Source organism: Rana temporaria, chromosome 3 (genome assembly GCF_905171775.1).
Source record: "Rana temporaria chromosome 3, aRanTem1.1, whole genome shotgun sequence".
NCBI classification, from domain to species: Eukaryota; Metazoa; Chordata; class Amphibia; order Anura; family Ranidae; genus Rana; species Rana temporaria.
Genome location: NC_053491.1, coordinates 461,033,516 through 461,051,437, shown reverse-complemented (window position 1 = coordinate 461,051,437; position 17,922 = coordinate 461,033,516). Strand labels below are relative to the sequence as shown.

The following is a 17,922-nucleotide window of genomic DNA, read 5'->3' as shown; positions in this document are numbered from 1 at the left end:
TCGCAAAAAGTACTCTGGTCTTTGGGCAGCAATATGGTCCGGGGGGTAAGTGGCTAATAACACACACAGTCTTTGATTTCAGCAATATGTGTACAGTTAGAATTAGACTGGAATTCAATGTAAAATTTGATTTGAATTTCAGTCCGAATTTTCAAAATGTGGATGAATTCCATTTAGTTATTTAGAGAATTTTGTAAAATTCCTTTATATTGTAATTCAGGTATTTAGATATATCCCAATCTCTGAATAACGAAAAAATAATCTGAATATGTATGGAGGAAGTCTTCTTGCTCTCACTAGCAGCAGACATGATGCACTACATTATCTTTAGGACTGTCTCTAGCGTTTTTATGGTAAGAGTGGTAAGAATGTGGAATTTTACCGCAGTGATTTCAGCAGGGAGCATAGATAGTTTTAAAAATGATTAGATAGGCACCTAACCTACCAAAACATACAGGGATATACAGTAAAATGTAATATCGATATAAAAATGCACACACACACAGGTTGGACTTGATGGACTTTTTTCAACCTTACCAACTATGTAAGGCCCTGTGCACATGAGACGCTGGTAAACACGTGTTCAGAGGCATTTTGACAGCTTTTTCAACTGCCGTGATGTGGCCAGTGGACAATCCACAACTTGTGGCAGGTGATGTGAACAGGTGATGTGGCAGTTGACGTGGCCAGGTGACATGGCCAGGTGACGTGGCAAGTGTACAATCCACAACTTGTGCCAGGTGATGTGAACAGGTGATGTGGCCAGGTGACATGGCCAGGTGAACGAAATTCACGGCAAAAACTGGCGTTTTAAACGCCGGTTTTTGCGTTTGAAAACGTGTTTAGATGAGTTTGCATCTGCGTCTCGTGTGCATGGGGCCTTACTATGTAATTGCCAGGGCTGTAACAAAGTCTGTGCACTCACTTGTCAGCTCTCCTCCGACTGTGCAATATGTCTCCCTATTAGACCAGTGTGGGACAGTCAGAACAAGCTGAGCTGCACCTGAATACAATGAGCAGACCTAACCAATAGATCCTGCTCACTGGTAAGCAGAGAGCACTCCTGACCATCTTCCTGGCAAGCAGAAAGATAAGTAACTACACTAGGTATATATTATGTTTAGTGTCTAACAAATCGTAATTTGATATGTTGGGTGTTGAATTATGAAACCTTGTCATGTGGAGATAATAATTTATTTAGCATAGTTGGCTTTAAAGGGGTTGTAAAGGAAAAACATTTTTTTTCATAATAAGAATCCTTTACCTGCAGACATTCCTCTTTTCACTTCCTCATTGTTCCTTTTTGCTCAGAAGTTGCTCTATTTCTTCTCTGTTCTGTTCACTTCCTGTTTGTCTGATTGTTCCTCACCACCGTGAAGGGAGGCTTTACTGCGGTGGTCAGTGACGTGCTCGCCCCCTCCTGGGAACTACATCTGTGTGGCAGGACGCTCTCTACATGTTAGAGACTTCAAAGAGGTGTGAATTACTGGGCGTGCCGCAATGCATACTGGGAAATGTAGTTCTTACAAGAACGAGCACCGCAAACCAGGAAGTGAATATGAGAACAGAAACTAGAACGCCGGAAGTGATATAGATGAAGGACTTTAATAGGTATATACTTATTTTTTAACAGAATCATTACACTATTCTGTCTATCTACCTTGCAGACATTAATTTTTCGGCAAAAAATGTTTTTCCTTTACAACTCCTTTAAGTGTGTGTCAGCTGAACATAATAAAATAGTCTCTTGGCACAATACAGCAGAGCAAGGATGATTGTTATATTCTTTTACTTTGCGGGTTTTATTAGACAGCCTTGTCATTATGTAAAAATCAGGGAAAACTATCAGCGCAAACAACCAATATGAATGAATGAAATGAAATGCTAGCTAAACACAAATAGGTAATCACAAGCCTATAGTAACAATACAAAAATAATGGGTATGTGCAGCGCAAATAAAGTAATAAATGAAACAGTGATATGCAAATCACAACATATATATATATAAAAAGTCCCAATAGTAAGACCAAGGTAAGCATAAAGTCCCTCGTGAAAAAGGTGAGTTTGAATCCTCTGCTGGTGTGCATGACAACAGAATCCTCCACCACACACACAATGGGCTTACCAGAAAAGATGGACCTCTCTGTGGGAGAAGGTCATGTGAGCATGTATCCAACAAGGAATACTGTATTTGCTGGCGTATAGGACTACCTTTTACACTTAAAAAAACTGTCCAAAAAGCAGGGGTTGTCTTATATGCCGGGTCAGCTGCTTGGATGCCTGCTGGATGTGCGGTAATACTGTATGTAGCTTTGGCTACATACAGTATTTTCCGCTTAGCCAATCCCAGTGAGCGATGTATTCAAATAAATACAGAGCCTGCTCAGATTGGAGTAACAACCATCTACCATACATACAGTAGCCTGCTCGGATTGGCTTTGAGAGTCAGAGAGGCGTGGGCTGATGATGTTACAGCCTCTGCCAATCCAAGCAGGCTTTGTATTCATTAATAGAATACATCACTCGCCGTGATTGGCTCCAGCCGCCAGCAAAAATGAAGAAGAATATGGCTCCATAAGGAAGAAATATGAAGCGTTGGAAGCCTCGGAAGAGGGGGGTCGTCTTATACAGTGAGTACAGGCAATAAATCTTAAAAAAATGTAAAATTAGGGGGTCGTCTTATACGGCGGTCGCCTTATACACCGGCAAATACGGTAATACGAAATGATCCATGCAGCAGGAGTGTCTTCAAACAGGTGAGCAGCAAATCCAGGGCTGGCCTGCAGTGTCCGTAATCTCCACTAAAAGTTGCTGGGTGAAATCGCATTGGAATGCATGACCAAAGAAAAAAAGGAAACAATCTAAATGGCCTCTGTATGTTTATTTGAATAAAAGGAGGGGGACATATAAAAAGGTATATGCTGATGGTAGCACAGGGATAAAACAAAAATATCGAACAAGCGTGGAAGCTGAATATATCAATCCAGCGGAGAGATGGCAGCGGGTGACGTCCGTGCATAAGCTCTCCTTGCCGTACGCGGCGTTACGTCCTGGTTGGACTGCGTCAGCGGGGGGTGGAGCCTGAGTGTTACCCGACCTGTTAAGTAACAAGCTGGTGACTATAAATACCAAAAGCGGAAAAAGTCAGAGAAACAAAATAAAACGGCTGCCTTTCTCTATGGGGTCTCCAGCTCGCATGAAAGGAGGTAAAAAAACATAAGTAAATATGGCAATACAAATATATTACACATACAGTCCCTATATACAATAAAATGAGTAGTAAAAATTATATAATAACGGACATATATTAAAAAATACCCGCGGCCATCTCTTAACAAATATAAGCTAAAACATGAATTTATTAATAAAAAAGTCCCCCTAGGCACGGAAACTTTGGTCTAATGGATCCACAGAGATTCCTGTTGACTTAATTGTCTAATATAATTCCCTCCCCTCCAATGTTTGGTCACCTTTTCTAAGCCCCAAAACTTGAGGCATTTCGGATCTCTGTCATGAAATATTCTAAGGCCTAATACACACGAGAGGATTTATCCGCGGATATGGTCCACCGGACCGTTTCCGCGGATAAATCCTCTCGAGGATTTCCGCGGATTTGGATCCGATGGAGTGTACTCACCATCGGATCGAAATCCTCGCCGAAATCCCATCGCGATGACGTGTCGCGCCGTCGCCGCAGCGACGTGCGCGACGCTGTCATATAAGGAATTCCATGCATGCGTCGAATCATTACGACGCATGCGGGGGATCCATTCGGACGGATTGATCCGGTGAGTCTGTACAGACCAGCGGATCAATCCGTTGGGATGGATTCAAGCGGATAGATTTTAAAGCATGTCTTCAAATTTTTATCCGCTTGAAATCCATCCCAGGGGATAAAAATCCACGGAAACAGATCCGCTGGATTGTACACACCAGGGGATCTATCCGCTGGAGCCGGTCCGCGGATCAATTCCAGCGGATGGATCCTCTCGTGTGTACGGGGCCTAAAGTGTTTAGACACAATTTGGGTTTTAAGGCCTCTCTTTATGTTATTTACATGTTCTGCTATGCAGACCCCCATGGGTCTGGAGGTTCTCCCCATGTACTGGAGTCCGCAATCGCATTCTAGCATGTACACCACCCCAATGGTGTCACAAGTAATACGATTTTTAATTCCTGATACTTTCTTTTTCTTCAGATTGTGTTTGCATTGCCTGCATGCTGGACATTTTCCGCATGCATAGAAACCTGACAAAAAATTAAAAAGTCTATTTTCTCTTGTGACAGGGGGATCAATCACACTGGGGGCAAGTATGTCGCTCAGAGTGGGGGATCTTTTATAGATGAATTTCGGGCGTGGGGGCAGTGCTGCGCCGAAAATGCTATCTTTCTTTAAAATTTCACCAATGTCTCATAATAATTCTTTAAAAAATTTTGTGCTGAATATTATAATCTAAGATTATCCTATATTCAAAATGATTAACACCTCCCTTTTTATTTTTGTTAGAATCTGCGACTAAAATGGCTCGATCCATATTCCCAACTGTTTGGATATCACCTGCAATATGATCCTTAGTATATCCCCTTTGGAGGAATCGGTCTGCTAATACATTGGCTTGTGTATGATAATCAGACTCAAGGGTGCAATTTCGCCGCAAGCGTATAAATTTCCCCTTGGGGATGTTATATAGCCATGAGTGGTGGTGACAGTGTAGCCTGCTTGGATTGGCAGAGGTTGTTGCTCCAATCAGAGCAGGTAGCCTGCTCGGATTGGCAGAGGTTGTTACTCCAATCAGAGCAGGCTTAGCAGGCTCTGTAGTCATCAAGAGTGCATTAGGATTGGCTGAGCGGCGCATATACTAAATGCATACAGCTTTACAGAGCACCCGGCGGGCTGCGGCCTCTTTGGTTATTAACAGTGGCCCGGATTCAAGTAGATTTGCGCATTTTTTACAGAGGCGCAGGCCAACGTTTTTGCCCTGCGCCCCCGCAAATTTACTGCGCTGCCCTTGATTCACGGAGCAGTAGCTCTGTAAATTGTGTGGGCGCGCCAGCAAAATGCCCGGCGTAGGCGCGCGCAATTTAAATGATCCCGTAGGGGGCGGGAATCATTTAAATTAGGCGCGTTCCCGCGCCGAGCGTAGAGCGCATGCTCCGTCGGGAAACTTTCCCGACGTGCATTGCGGCAAATGACGTCGCAAGGACGTCATTTGCTTCAAATTGAACGTGAATGGCGTTCAGCGCCATTCACGATTCACTTACTCAAACTACGTAAATTTCAAATTTTGCGACGCCGGAATGACGGGTATACGTAACATTGGCTGCCCCTGCTAATAGCAGGGGCAGCCTTACGTGAAAACCGCCGTACGGAAACAACGTAAATTGCGTAGGCAGGGCTCGCGCAACGTTGTGAATCGGCGTTAGTATGCAATTTGCATACTATACGCTGAGCACAACGGGAACGCCACCTAGCGGCCATCGCAAGAATGCAGCCTAAGATATGCGGGCATAAGAGCAGTCGGCGTAACGAGGTTCCTGAATCAGGAGCATTCATTACGCCGGGGGAAGTAAGCAATTGCGCTGTGTAACTTATGGTTACACAGGCGCAATTGCTTCTTGAATCCAGCCCAGTGTTGCTCATATTACTTTAAAAAAGTAATTAGTTACAGTTACAAATTACTTCTCCGAAAAAGTAATTTCGTTAGTGACTCAGTTACTACATCGAAAAAGTAATTAGTTACTCAGCAAAGTAACTGTGACGTTTTTTTTTGCCGGCGTATAAGACGGCTGGGCATATAAGACGACCCCCTAATTTTCCAGCTAAAATTTTGGTTTTTGGATATACTCACTGTATAAGACGACCCCTCACTGTGCCGACAGCCCCGGCCGAGGGGACACTTCACAGCTACAGTAATCAAGAAAAAAAAATGTGCAGGCAGTGGAGCCATGGCACGGATTTCTCTGCAATGCATAGAATGGTTGTTGCATCCCCCCCACTCATGCCAATACAAAAGGCACTGAGTTTGCCTTCAAAATCTTATGTCAAATAAGTAATGTATGTCTCGTTGTAAACTGTACTAGGCTGCAATTGCCCTGCTTTATCACCAGCCAGTATAAAAGCAAACTTCGTTTTTTTTCTTTCATTACAAAGCTTCAGTCATCTACGATCTAATGCATGCATTTACTGTACTGGTAATTAATGTCTTTAGCTTTGTAATAATAAAAAAAAAGTTTGCTGGTGATAAAGCAGGGCAACTGCAGCCTAGTACAGTCACTTCACATTCAATCGCCCGCTCGATGGTGGATTGCTTACTGTCCGTCCTACGTCCTTGGCTTGGTGCCATGGCTAGGATGGCCGCTCCCTGCTGTGCTGTCGGTGACTCGGAGTCGGCGGGCGGCCTCCTCCTGGCAGCCCTGGACTGTGAGGGAGGGAGGAGAGGGAGCCATCCATTATTCAAAAGCCGCGCCTCCTTCTCAGGCTGTTCCGTGATAGGCGGAACAGTCATTTCCCAGCAGAGCCTCTGTTTATTGTTTAGTCTATCACGAATGTCCTCTCGTCTGAGGCCGAGGCTGAGGATGAGAAGGCATCCGTGATAGGCTGAACACTAAACAGAGGCTCTGCTGCGAAAATGAGTGTTCCGCCTATCACGGACGGAACATTCAGAGGGGGAGGCGCCTTTTTTTTAATAATGGATGGCTGACGGCAACGGCTGAGTCACAGGTAGGTGTAATTACGGTAACGCCGCCCAAGTAATGGGAACGGCGTTGCCGTGAGGGGAAGAGTAATCTGATAGATTACTCGTTACCCTCAAAAGGGGCATCGTTAGGTAACGGCGTTTATTTAAACGCTGTTACTTACAAAACTGGTTATTAAGCACATACGGTATTACTGCACAAGCGGGTCATCTTATACGGTGAGTAGAGCACAAAACCACAGTTTTAAACTGAACATTAAAGGGTCGTCTTATATGCACAGCCGCCTTGTACGCCAGCAAATACGGTACTCACAGGGGGGGCTGGGCACTACTATAGCATAGCAGGTATGGACCAATACAAAAAAATACCCTAGGGTAGAGAGGGTCTTTACAAATCAGCTGCAACAGCAACAATAAATATACACACGTCCTTTAAAATTTCAGCCTTGGGAGTTGCCTTAACCACTTGACCACCAGGCACGTAAACCCACTTAATAACCAGACCAATGACAATTACTCAGTCATACAACATTGTACCCAAATGAAATTTTCGTCCTTTTTTTCACACAAATAGAGCTTTCTTTTGGTGGTATTTAATCACCATTGGGTTTTTTATTTTTTGCGCTATAAGAGAAAAAAGACTGAAAATTCTGTAAAAAAAATGAATTTTTCTTTGTTTCTGTTATAAAATTTAGCAAATTTTTTATTTTTTCTTCATTCTTTTGCATAATGTGAAAGATGAAGTTACGCAGAGTAAATAGATACCCAACATGTCACCCTTCAAAATTGCACACGCTCGTGGAATGGCGCCAAACTTTGCTACTTAAAAATCCCCATAGGCGACGTTTTAAATATTTTTACTGGTTATATGTTTTTAGTTACAGAGGAGGTCTAGGGCCAAAATGATTGCTATCGCTCTAACGTTTGCAGCGATACCTCACATGTGTGGCTTGAACACCGTTTTCATATGTGGGCGGGACTTACATGTGCGTTCTCTTCTGCATGCGAGCACACAAGGACAGGGGCGCTTTAAAAAATATATATATTTTATTGTTCACTTTACTTTACTTTATTTTAGTTTGACACGTTTTTCCGCAAAAAATAAAACATTTTGATCACTTTTATTCCTATTACAGGGAATGTAAACATCCCTTGTATTAGGAATATGGCATGACAGGTCCTCTTTACTGTGAGATATGGGGTCAATAAGACCCCATATCTCACTTCTAGGCTGGGAAGCAGAGTATTGCGGGGTATTGCAGAGTATTGCGGGGTATTGCAGAGTATTGCGGGGTATTACAGAGTATTGCGGGGTATTGCAGAGTATTGCGGGGTATTGCAGGGCATTGCAGGGTATTGTGGGTATTGTGGGGTATTGCAGAGTATTGTGGGGTATTGCAGAGTATTGTGGGGTATTGCAGAGTATTGCGGGGTATTGCGGGGCATTGCAGGGTATTGTGGGGTATTGCAGGGTATTGTGGGGTATTGCAGAGTATTGTGGGGTATTGCAGAGTAGTGTGGGGTATTGCAGAGTATTGCACAGTATGGGTATGGAGCAGAGTATTGTTAGTATGGGGCAGGGATGGCTGAGCAGGGATGGATGGCTGGATCTGTGACTGCATTTGTCACAGATCCAGCTCACAGCACTCGTGCTGCATCTGCTCTCTCCCCTCTCCTCTCACACTGTACCGTTTGGTACAGAGAGGGGAGGGAGGAACCAGTGTCGTCACATGACGCCGGTTTGTTTACAAGTGATCGCTCCGTCATTGGACGGAGCGATTACGTGGTAAACCGCCGCTATCAGCGGACCCGGCGGTCACGGACATTCCCGTGTGCGCGCCCCCAGGCGATTCTGGGAGGACGTCCATGGACGTCCTCCCAGAGTTAAGGAACCGCCTTGTAGACATCTTTCGTCTATAGGGCGGTGATTAAGTGGTTAAAGCTGTATGGGGTATTATGGAACAGTACCTTGTTAATCGTCAGTCTCCGCAACAGTGGTGCATATTTGGCAGTGGAATTTTTTTTTTCTTTTACAGTTGTCTTGGCTTACATCAGTGGTTCTCAACCCTTCTAGTGCCGTGACCCCTTGATAAAATTTCCCAAAATGTGGGGACCCCTAACAGTAACATTTTCATAGCGTGGCTTGTCAGCACCCAAGGCAAGACAAGTAATTTGCGCCCCTAACCCACATACTTTTAGCGCTCCATAAATCCCTTCCACTCATACAGTATTAAAATCCCTCATGGTACATTTTAGAATGTACCACTCTCTCTCTTTGTTCTCTTTTCTTTCCCTTTTATCACTCTCTATCCTAATTTCTTGTCACCCCCCATCCCTATCTCTCTAGCCCTCTATCTTGTTCTTTCTCTTATTCTTTCTCTCCCTTTTTCTTTGTTCCTCCCCCTTTTTTTCACTCCCTTCCATGTATTCTTCATTTTTTCCACCTTCTCTTACTCCTTTCCTGGGGGGAATGGCATGAGTGGCAGTGCTAGCGGGGAGTTGGGATGAGTGGCAGTTCTGGTGGGAGGTGAGATGAGTGGCAGTGCCGGGGGGGAGTTCTGATCGGCCAACTTATGTCCTGTACACACGATCGGAATTTCCGATGGGGTAAAATCCGATGGAATTTTCCGACATAATTCCGTTTAAGCTGTCTTGCATACACACTGTCAGACCAAATTCTGACCGTCCAAAACGCGGGGAGGTAAAACACTACGACGAGCCGAGAAAAATGAAGTTCAATGCTTCCGAGCATGCGTCGACTTGATTCTGAGCATGCATGTTTTTTTCTCTGTTGGAGTTCCACACAGACGATTGGAATTTCAATCGGAAAAAATAAATAAAACATGTTCTATTTCTAAACTCCGACGGAAAAAAGTCTGAAAGGGCCCACACACGGTCAGAATATCCGATGAGAAAATTCCGTCTGACTTTTTTCATTGGAAATTCCGACCGTGTGTACAAGGTATTAGGTGCTCTTGATCAAGGTCATCTGCTGATCTGAGAACTGTAGTGGGGACTTTTAATGGCAATTCTAATTACAGGTAGTGTTGCTCACTGTGTCTCTTGCTTCACTGTGTCTCCAGCTCTGTGGTGTCTCGTAGCAGTGACACCTATGCTGAAATCAGGAGATAGGGTCTCCTCCAGCCCCTCCCACTTCACAGTCCTCACAAGTCAGCTGACCTCTAGTCTCTGCCCCCCAGCCATGCCATGACCTGAATGGGCAGCTGTAAAGAGACAGAGTGGGCAGCCTTGGGCTCAAGGAACAGCCCAGCTGGGCGGCCGCAAAAAGGCTGGGAGAGTGGTGCGGGCTTCAGGAATACCCCAGGATTCAGTGACCCCTGGCAAATCATCATTCGATCCCCGAGGGGGTCCCAACCCCCAGGTTGAGAACCACTGGCTTACATACACCAGCATCACTCCTTTTTTCTTTATGTTAGTTTTTACATTAATACATTTTTTCAGATAGATTTAGCAGCAATAAATGTTTTATTATCAAGCATTAAAGTGGTTGTAAACCCACTTTTTGGACTTCTACCTATAGGTAAGCCTAGAATAAGGCTTACCTATAGGTAGTGGAAATATCTCCTAAATGTGCGCCGTTTAGGAGATATTTCACTTGTAGTCCGCCAGAAATGCAAACGGCGTATGCAACGGGAAGAAACTAAGCTCTGTGCCGTTTCTTCCCCAGCATATGCTGTTTTTTGTACGCATGTGTGAAGTGACATCATCACCGCTCCGGCCAATCACAGCGCAGGAGCGGTGATACACCGGAAGTCACTCCGGGACAACATGTCGGCGGCCGGAGGGGGAGACGTGGACCGCTGTGGGGGCTTCGATCTGAGGTAAGTAATACATAATCAGCTAGTATGCTAGTATACTAGCTGATTATGCCTTTGTTTTGCAGGTTTTTTTCCCCCGTTTACTTCCTCTTTAATAGGGCTGCTTTGACCAGCAAATTGGCCAGTCATTGGCCAAGATTCATGCTATGCCTGATCTCACTGATAGAAAATTCCCTGCTACTGGCCAATTTCTATTAAAACTTTGTCAAGAATTAACCACTTAAGACCTGGACCATTATGCAGGTAAAGGACCTGGCCCCTTTTTGCGATTCGGCACTGCGTCGCTTTAGTTGACAATTGCGCGATCGTGCGACGTGGCTCCCAAAAAAAATGGGCGTCCTTTTTTTCCCACAAATAGAGCTTTCTTTTGGTGGTATTTGATCACCTCTGTGGATTTTATTTTTTGCAATATAAACATAAATAGAGTGACAATTTTGAAAAAATTCTATATTTTTTACTTTTTGCTATAATAAATATCCCCAAAAAATATATAATTATTTTTTTCCTCAGTTTAGGCCGATACGTATTCTTCTACTTGTTTTTGGTAATAAATCGCAATAAGCGTTTATTTATTGGTTTGCGCAAAGGTTATAGTGTTTACAAAATAGGGGATAGTTTTATGGCATTTTTATTAATAATTTTTTTTTTACTACTAATGGTGGTGATCAGCGATTTTTGTCGTGACTGGGACATTATGAGCTGGAGGAGAGGAAAGTAGATCCAGAAGGCCGGTTTTTGTTCTTGAAAGGGATCTTACAGGGAGTTAGGTATACATTGGTAAATGTTTACTGCCCCAATAAATACCAAAAAAGATATATTAAAGGATCCTAGACGCCATAGAGGAGTTTAAACAAGGACATTTGATTGTCGCAGGAGATTTAAACTTCTCAATGGATTATGGTCTCAACAGTACATCTGGTGCACCGATGAGAGAAACTAAACAATTGAAACCAAAAAAATGTACACTAACCAGCTATTAGATATATGGCGAATAGCAAATCCAAGTAAAAGAGATTATACATTTCACTCATCGGTGCATGACGTGTACACAAGATTGGATTACATATTGGTTGACCATGCAATCTTAGGCCCCATACACACGAGAGGATTTATCCGCGGATACGGTCCAGCGGACCGTATCCGCGGATAAATCCTCTCGAGGATTTGCGCGGATTTCCATGCGATGGAGTGTACTCACCATCGAATCGAAATCCGCGCCGAAATCCTCTGGCGATGACGTGTCGCGCCGTCGCCGCGATTATGACGCGGCGACGTGCGCGACGCTGTCATATAAGGAATTCCACGCATGCGTCGAATCATTACGACGCATGCGGGGGATCCCTTCGGACGGATGGATCCGGTGAGTCTGTACAGACCAGCGGATCCATCCGTTGGGATGGATTCCAGCGGATAGATTTGATAGCATGTCATAAAATATTTATCTGCTGGAAATCCATCCCAGGGGATAAATATCCGCGGAAACAGATCCGCAGGAGTGTACACACCATAGGATCTATCCGCTGAAACCCATTCGCTGGGATTTTTCAGCGGATGGATTCTATCGTGTGTATGGGGCCTTAGAGTCTGTAGTTGAAACCACAATAGAGACAATCTCGCATCTGAATAACGGCAGCTGGTTGGCTGTGTGGAAGTGCCTATCGGAGCCAGCGTCATCGAGGGCGGGAGAAAACATCGAGGGACGGTAGAAGCACGGCTGATCACTGAAAGGTAAGTGCCAGGCGGGGGGGGGGTGCATTTTACAGGTCACAGTGGCAGCATTTTACTGGGCACAGTGGCGACAATTGCGGGGCACAGTGGCGACAATTGCGGGGCACAGTGGCTACAATTGCTGGGCACAGTGGTAACAATTGATGGCACATACAGGTCACAGTGGAAGCATTTTACTGGGCACAGTGGTGACAATTGAGGGGCACAGTGGCGACAATTGCGCGGCACAGTGGCTACAATTGATGGGCACAGTGGTAACAATTGATGGCACAGTGGTAACAATTGATAGGCAGAGTGGTAACAATTGATGGCACAGTGGCGACAATTGATGGGCACAGTGGTGACAATTGATGGCATGGCATAGTGGTGACAATTGATGGCACAGTGGCTGTGTTTGATGGCATGGCACAGTGATTACGTTTGATGGCATGGCACAGTGGTGACAATTGATGACACAGTGACTGCGTTTGATGACATGGCACAGTGGTGGCAATTGATGGCACAGTGGCTGCGTTTGATGGCATGGCACAGTGACTGCGTTTGATGGCATGGCACAGTGGTTGCGTTTGATGGCATGGCACAGTGGCTCCGTTTAATGGCATGGCACAGTGGTGACAATTGATGGCACAGTGGCTGCATTTGATGGGCACAGTGAGGCTGCAATTGTTTTTCTTTTTTTTTTGTTTGCGCCCCCCCAAAATTTTTGATCACCAGCCGCCACTGGATGGGGCAATAAGCCAGGAAGATATTTAGCAAAAATGTCAAAAAAGAAAACCTTAAAATTATATTGAAAAGATAAAAAATTAAAAAGGAGAAATTAAGTATAAAACAGCGGACATTGCAAATATCTTCAAGAAATATTATAGCTCTCTATATGCAATTAGAAATAAAGAAACACTGCAGGAGGGGATCTATAGGAAACTCAAAATACAACAATATTTAACAGAAGTAAATCTACCAAAGCTAACAATAGAAAATGCTGAATTTTTAGAAAGTCCAATAACACAATAAGAAATTAATGAGGACCTTAAAAAAATACCAGGAGGGAAATGTCCAGGACCGGATGGTTTCACTATAAAATATTATAAAAAAATTAAAGAGCAAATAGTACCAGTATTATGTAGTTACTTTAACAACAAGAAAAAGAGGAAATCAGAAAATAATCTCTCCTAGCAGATATTACAATAATACCCAAAATAGGTAAAGACAAATCTATCTGTTCCAGCTACCGCCCCATTGCGTTATTAAACGCAGATGTAAAGCTATATGCAAAAGTGCTGGCAGCAAGGTTAAAAAACCTGATGCCAGACTTAATAAATGAAGACCAAGTAGGTTTTGTCCCTGGTAGGGAAGGACGAGACAATAGTATCAGAACTATGTTATGAATGCGCAGAGGCCAAAAGAAGAAGCCCCCAGTCTTGCTCATGTCAATTGATGCTGAAAAAGCATTTGACAGGATAGACTGGAGGTTTCTGATGGATACACTGCGAAGCATGGGGATGGGTACAAGATTTATGAGTTGGGTTGAAAATCTTTATAAGTACCTTACGGCTAGGGTTAAAGTGAATGGAGGTATGTCGTCTGCATTCGAGATGTTCAACGACACACGACAGGGCTGCCCGCTCTTGCCCCTCCTGTACGTAATCGCATTGGAGCCGTTGTTGGAAAAAATAAAGAAAAATGTGGATATAGAGGGGGTCAGAGTGGGAGATGAGGTACACAAGGTAGCTGCATACGCGGGCGACATAGTTGTCATTACCAAATATGATAAAAGAAATTAAAGATTATGGCGAGCTCACAAACTTTAAGATAAACCCTACTAAAACTGTAATATTAAATTTAGTAATAGAGAAGAATGAGGCAATAGCAATAAAACAGGAATTCCCGTTCTCCTGGGAGACAGAGGCATTAACTTATTTGGGAATAACACTGACCCCCACGTTGGGAAAAATTGCGCCAATTTTATCCCATTACTGAATGAAGTTAAAGAAGACATAAAAAAATCTATCGAGGAGACAGATTTCCTGGATGGGAAGGATAAATCTATTAAAAATGGTGATCCTACCGAAAATGGTATATAAATTTCATATGCTCCCAATAGAGATACCCCAATCTTTTTATAAAGTAAAAAAAAAACATTACCGTATTTTGAAATATTTTTGGCAGAATAAAAAAGCCAGAATAAGTAACATGCTCTTATCTAGGAAAAAAAAGAAAGGAGGGCAGGCGGTCCCCGATATTAAAAGATATCATACGGCGAAAATAATGGCAAGGTTTCTAGAATGGGCTAACACAAACACAAAAAAGAGATGGGTAAAAATCGAAAACACATTTTGTACGACACCGCTAAGGAAAAAAAATGTCACCAAAAAATAGAACATTAGGCACAAATATGCATGTTTTAACTAGAACTGTATTTAAAGTCTGGGATAAATTATATCGACAGGAGAAGTGGAGATATAATTCTCCCCTTATCCCATTGACAGGAACGAGTTTCTTTATTCCAGGAAATGGGACACGGATGGGAAGGCAAATGCCATCAATTGTCACCACTGTGCCATGCCATCAAACACAGCCACTGTGCCATCAATTGTCACCACTGTGCCATGTCATCAAACGCAGCCACAGTGCCCCTCAATTGTCGCCACTGTGCCAATTGTCACCACTATGCCCCTCAAATGTCACCACTGTGCCAATTGTCACCACTGTGCCCTTTAATTGTTGCCACTGTGCCCATTGTTGCCACTGTGCATGTCACTGTGCCCTTTAATTGTTGCCATTGTGCCCATTGTCACTACTGTGCCCTTTGTCGCCACTGTGCCCATTGATGCCACTGTGCCCTTTGTCGCCTCTGTGCCCATTGTTGCCACTGTGCCGTGTAAAATGCACTTACCTTAATCCTTCCACGTCCCTCGATGTCTTCTCCCGCCTTGGTGACGCTTAAGCCAATTAGGTTACCAATAACCAGAATCGGCGAACCTGATTGACTGAGATGGCCGTCAGTCTTATCCAAGGAACGCACCCAGTACGTTCCCTGGATAAGAAATCCGCGAAACGAGGGCTGTACTCGGAAAGCCTATCAGAGCCGCTGGCTCTGATAGGCACTTCCGCACAGCCAACCAGCTGCCGTTATTCAGGTGGTCGGCGCTCAATGTCCGGCCACCTGAATAGACCAGCGGCAGCTGGCAACAATAACATACATTCATGCAATGCATGAATGTATGTTATTTTCAGTGGCGGTGCGGAGCCAGAGGGGGCAGCGCTCCAGCGTCCTCTATGGACGGACCGCCGCTGCACCTGACCCCGGAGAAAATGAACCAATTTCAGCCAAATAGTTCATCACAGTGTTGGAGACAATGTAAACAGAGGGGAACAACAACTCATATTTGGTGGGAGTGCCTGAAAATAAAAGAGTATTGGCACAGTATATTAGACTACATAGAGGAGATAACAGGGGAAAGGATCCCACAAAATGCTTGGAATGTGCTGTTCCATGGGACCAATAAAACAAGAAAACAATATCAAGAATCTTTGGGCGGGGAGGGGTGGGGTGGGACTAGTTAATATGGATGTTATGTAAAGTATTGTTTTGTATGTAAACACATTTTGTATGGTGGAAATAACTTTTTATAACTCAATAAAATAAACTTTAAATTAAAAAAATGTATAAAGGGGTGCTCTGATGGGGACACCTGATGTAAAGGGGCACTCTGATGGGGACACCTGATGTAAAGGGGTGCTATGATGGGGACACCTGATGTAAAGGGGTGCTGTGATGGGGACACCTGATGTAAAGGGGCCCTCTGATGGGGACACCTGATGTAAAGGGGCGCTCTGATGGGGACACCTGTGACTACAATCTTTCTGAGTCATAGCACAGACTTGAGATTCGGACCTCGGCCCAAAGAAAATTTTGGCAACCGGACCTCCTTGAATTTTAATTCAGTACCCCTGCTCTAAGGGATAAAACACAAAGGTGGACTGAAAAAGATTATAAACAAAACCAGCTTCAAGAATATATACAGCTTGTATGGAGACCTAACTTTGGGGTTTTTATGACTGTGTATTAACCAGGCAGGGTTTGCTGTGTTTTTCATAAATTATTAATGCGTATATACCAGTGTGCATGTTCAAACTATTGGAAGAATTTCTAAATAGCACTAGTCTACATAGCAAGTGTCTTCTTGAAGGGCAAAGACAGATGCTTGTCTTGCATATGACTCTGTGGCGCAACGGTAGCGCGTCTGACTCCAGATCAGAAGGTTGCGTGTTCAAATCACGTCAGGGTCAGCTGATTTTTGATAAGCTGCTATTTCATGAAATTTGTTTTAAAAGGGGCAAAATGTATTATGCGTGACAGCATACAGCTATGTCACTATGTTATTGGAATGAAAAATACACAACCTGTAGGGCTACTTTACATGTGTAGCGGGCAGCTGTTTTTCTCTGCTGGCCCTGCTTTAGAGGGTAGTCAGAGGATTAGTTACCTCTGACCTATTTGTTTTCAAATTTGGGCCTCTGTTCTGCAGGTGACCACTATTGTTGTCTGGGGTGTCGGTACCACCCCAGGCCGAGGGTGGCAGCAGTCAGATCAAGGTGTGTTGGGTATTCTTTCTCAGCGGCTAATCAGTGAGGGTTGATTGCCTCGCTGTGCATGCTGGGGGAGAGTATTTAAGGGACAGACGTCACAGGTTTTGGGTCGTCGTCCACCCTGGGCAGTCATCCCACCACCCCTGTGTGTAGCCCTCCTGCCCGGGGGTGCTTGTTCAAAGTTCCTGGCTCCGGACCACGTTGGTCCTGCACTATCCGTCCTAGAGGGAGGAAGCCACCAAATTAAGTACCTGTTCTGGAGAGCACCGAGCATGAGGCTCGTACACTCAGAAAGGCCTGAACTTTATTGAAGGACACACTACTACTGAAAGGCTGAGCAGTGGTCGCCCGTCAGTTTTCCTGATTTCACAAGTAATTTCTTTAAGAAGAGATCCAGGTGCTTAATCCTAAAGTGAGAGGATTCAGGACCGAACGTATCTCCACCTTTGGGAAGGTCAGTGACAGAGACTATACCAAGGTTCCGTGTAGAGCCCTGGCTGCTAGGACTAGTGAGAGAGGCCTATCCAGGGGCACACTACCCACTCTGGCTACAGTGGGGACGAAAGTTTATGTCTGGAAGCAGGAGTGCTTCTTATGAAGTTCTACACCTGAACCCGCTACCTATACCCTATTTCACCTCTTCAATCCATTGTTCATTCTTTTACCACGTTCGGTAAATAAAGCAGAGAAAAAGAAACACAACGTGTGGACATTGACTTTGATTCAGCTCTCATCCAGTACCCTAGACAGCAGAGAAATAGAGGTAACATGCCACCCAAAACAAACCCACAGCTCCTTTGGAGGTAGTGCTACATATGTGTGCAACTGTTTTTTCATGAGCCGGCTCTCATGGGGTCTCCCTTCGGGGGAGCCTCACCAAGGAGGGTTCTGTTTCGGCAGTCCCTCTGAGGATGTTGGGTCCTTGTGGCTTCGGCTGCTTGGACCAAGATGGGTCCATATGGCTTTGGCTGTATGGGCCACAGTTACTCTTTTCCCTGTCAGGAGCCTAACGCCCCGGGGGATCAGAGCTGGGTCCTTTTCGGAGGACCATTTGACGATGGCACCCGTCG

The 17,922-nt window shown here is 44.4% G+C and overlaps 1 non-coding gene across 1 annotated transcript; it reads left to right on the top strand.

Annotated features, from left to right (window-relative positions):
* Positions 1-16,480: 16,480 nt before the first annotated feature.
* TRNAW-CCA lies at positions 16,481-16,552 on the top strand. Its single transcript has one exon. It is a non-coding gene; the product is annotated as a tRNA-Trp (tRNA).
* The last annotated feature ends 1,370 nt before the right edge of the window (positions 16,553-17,922 follow it).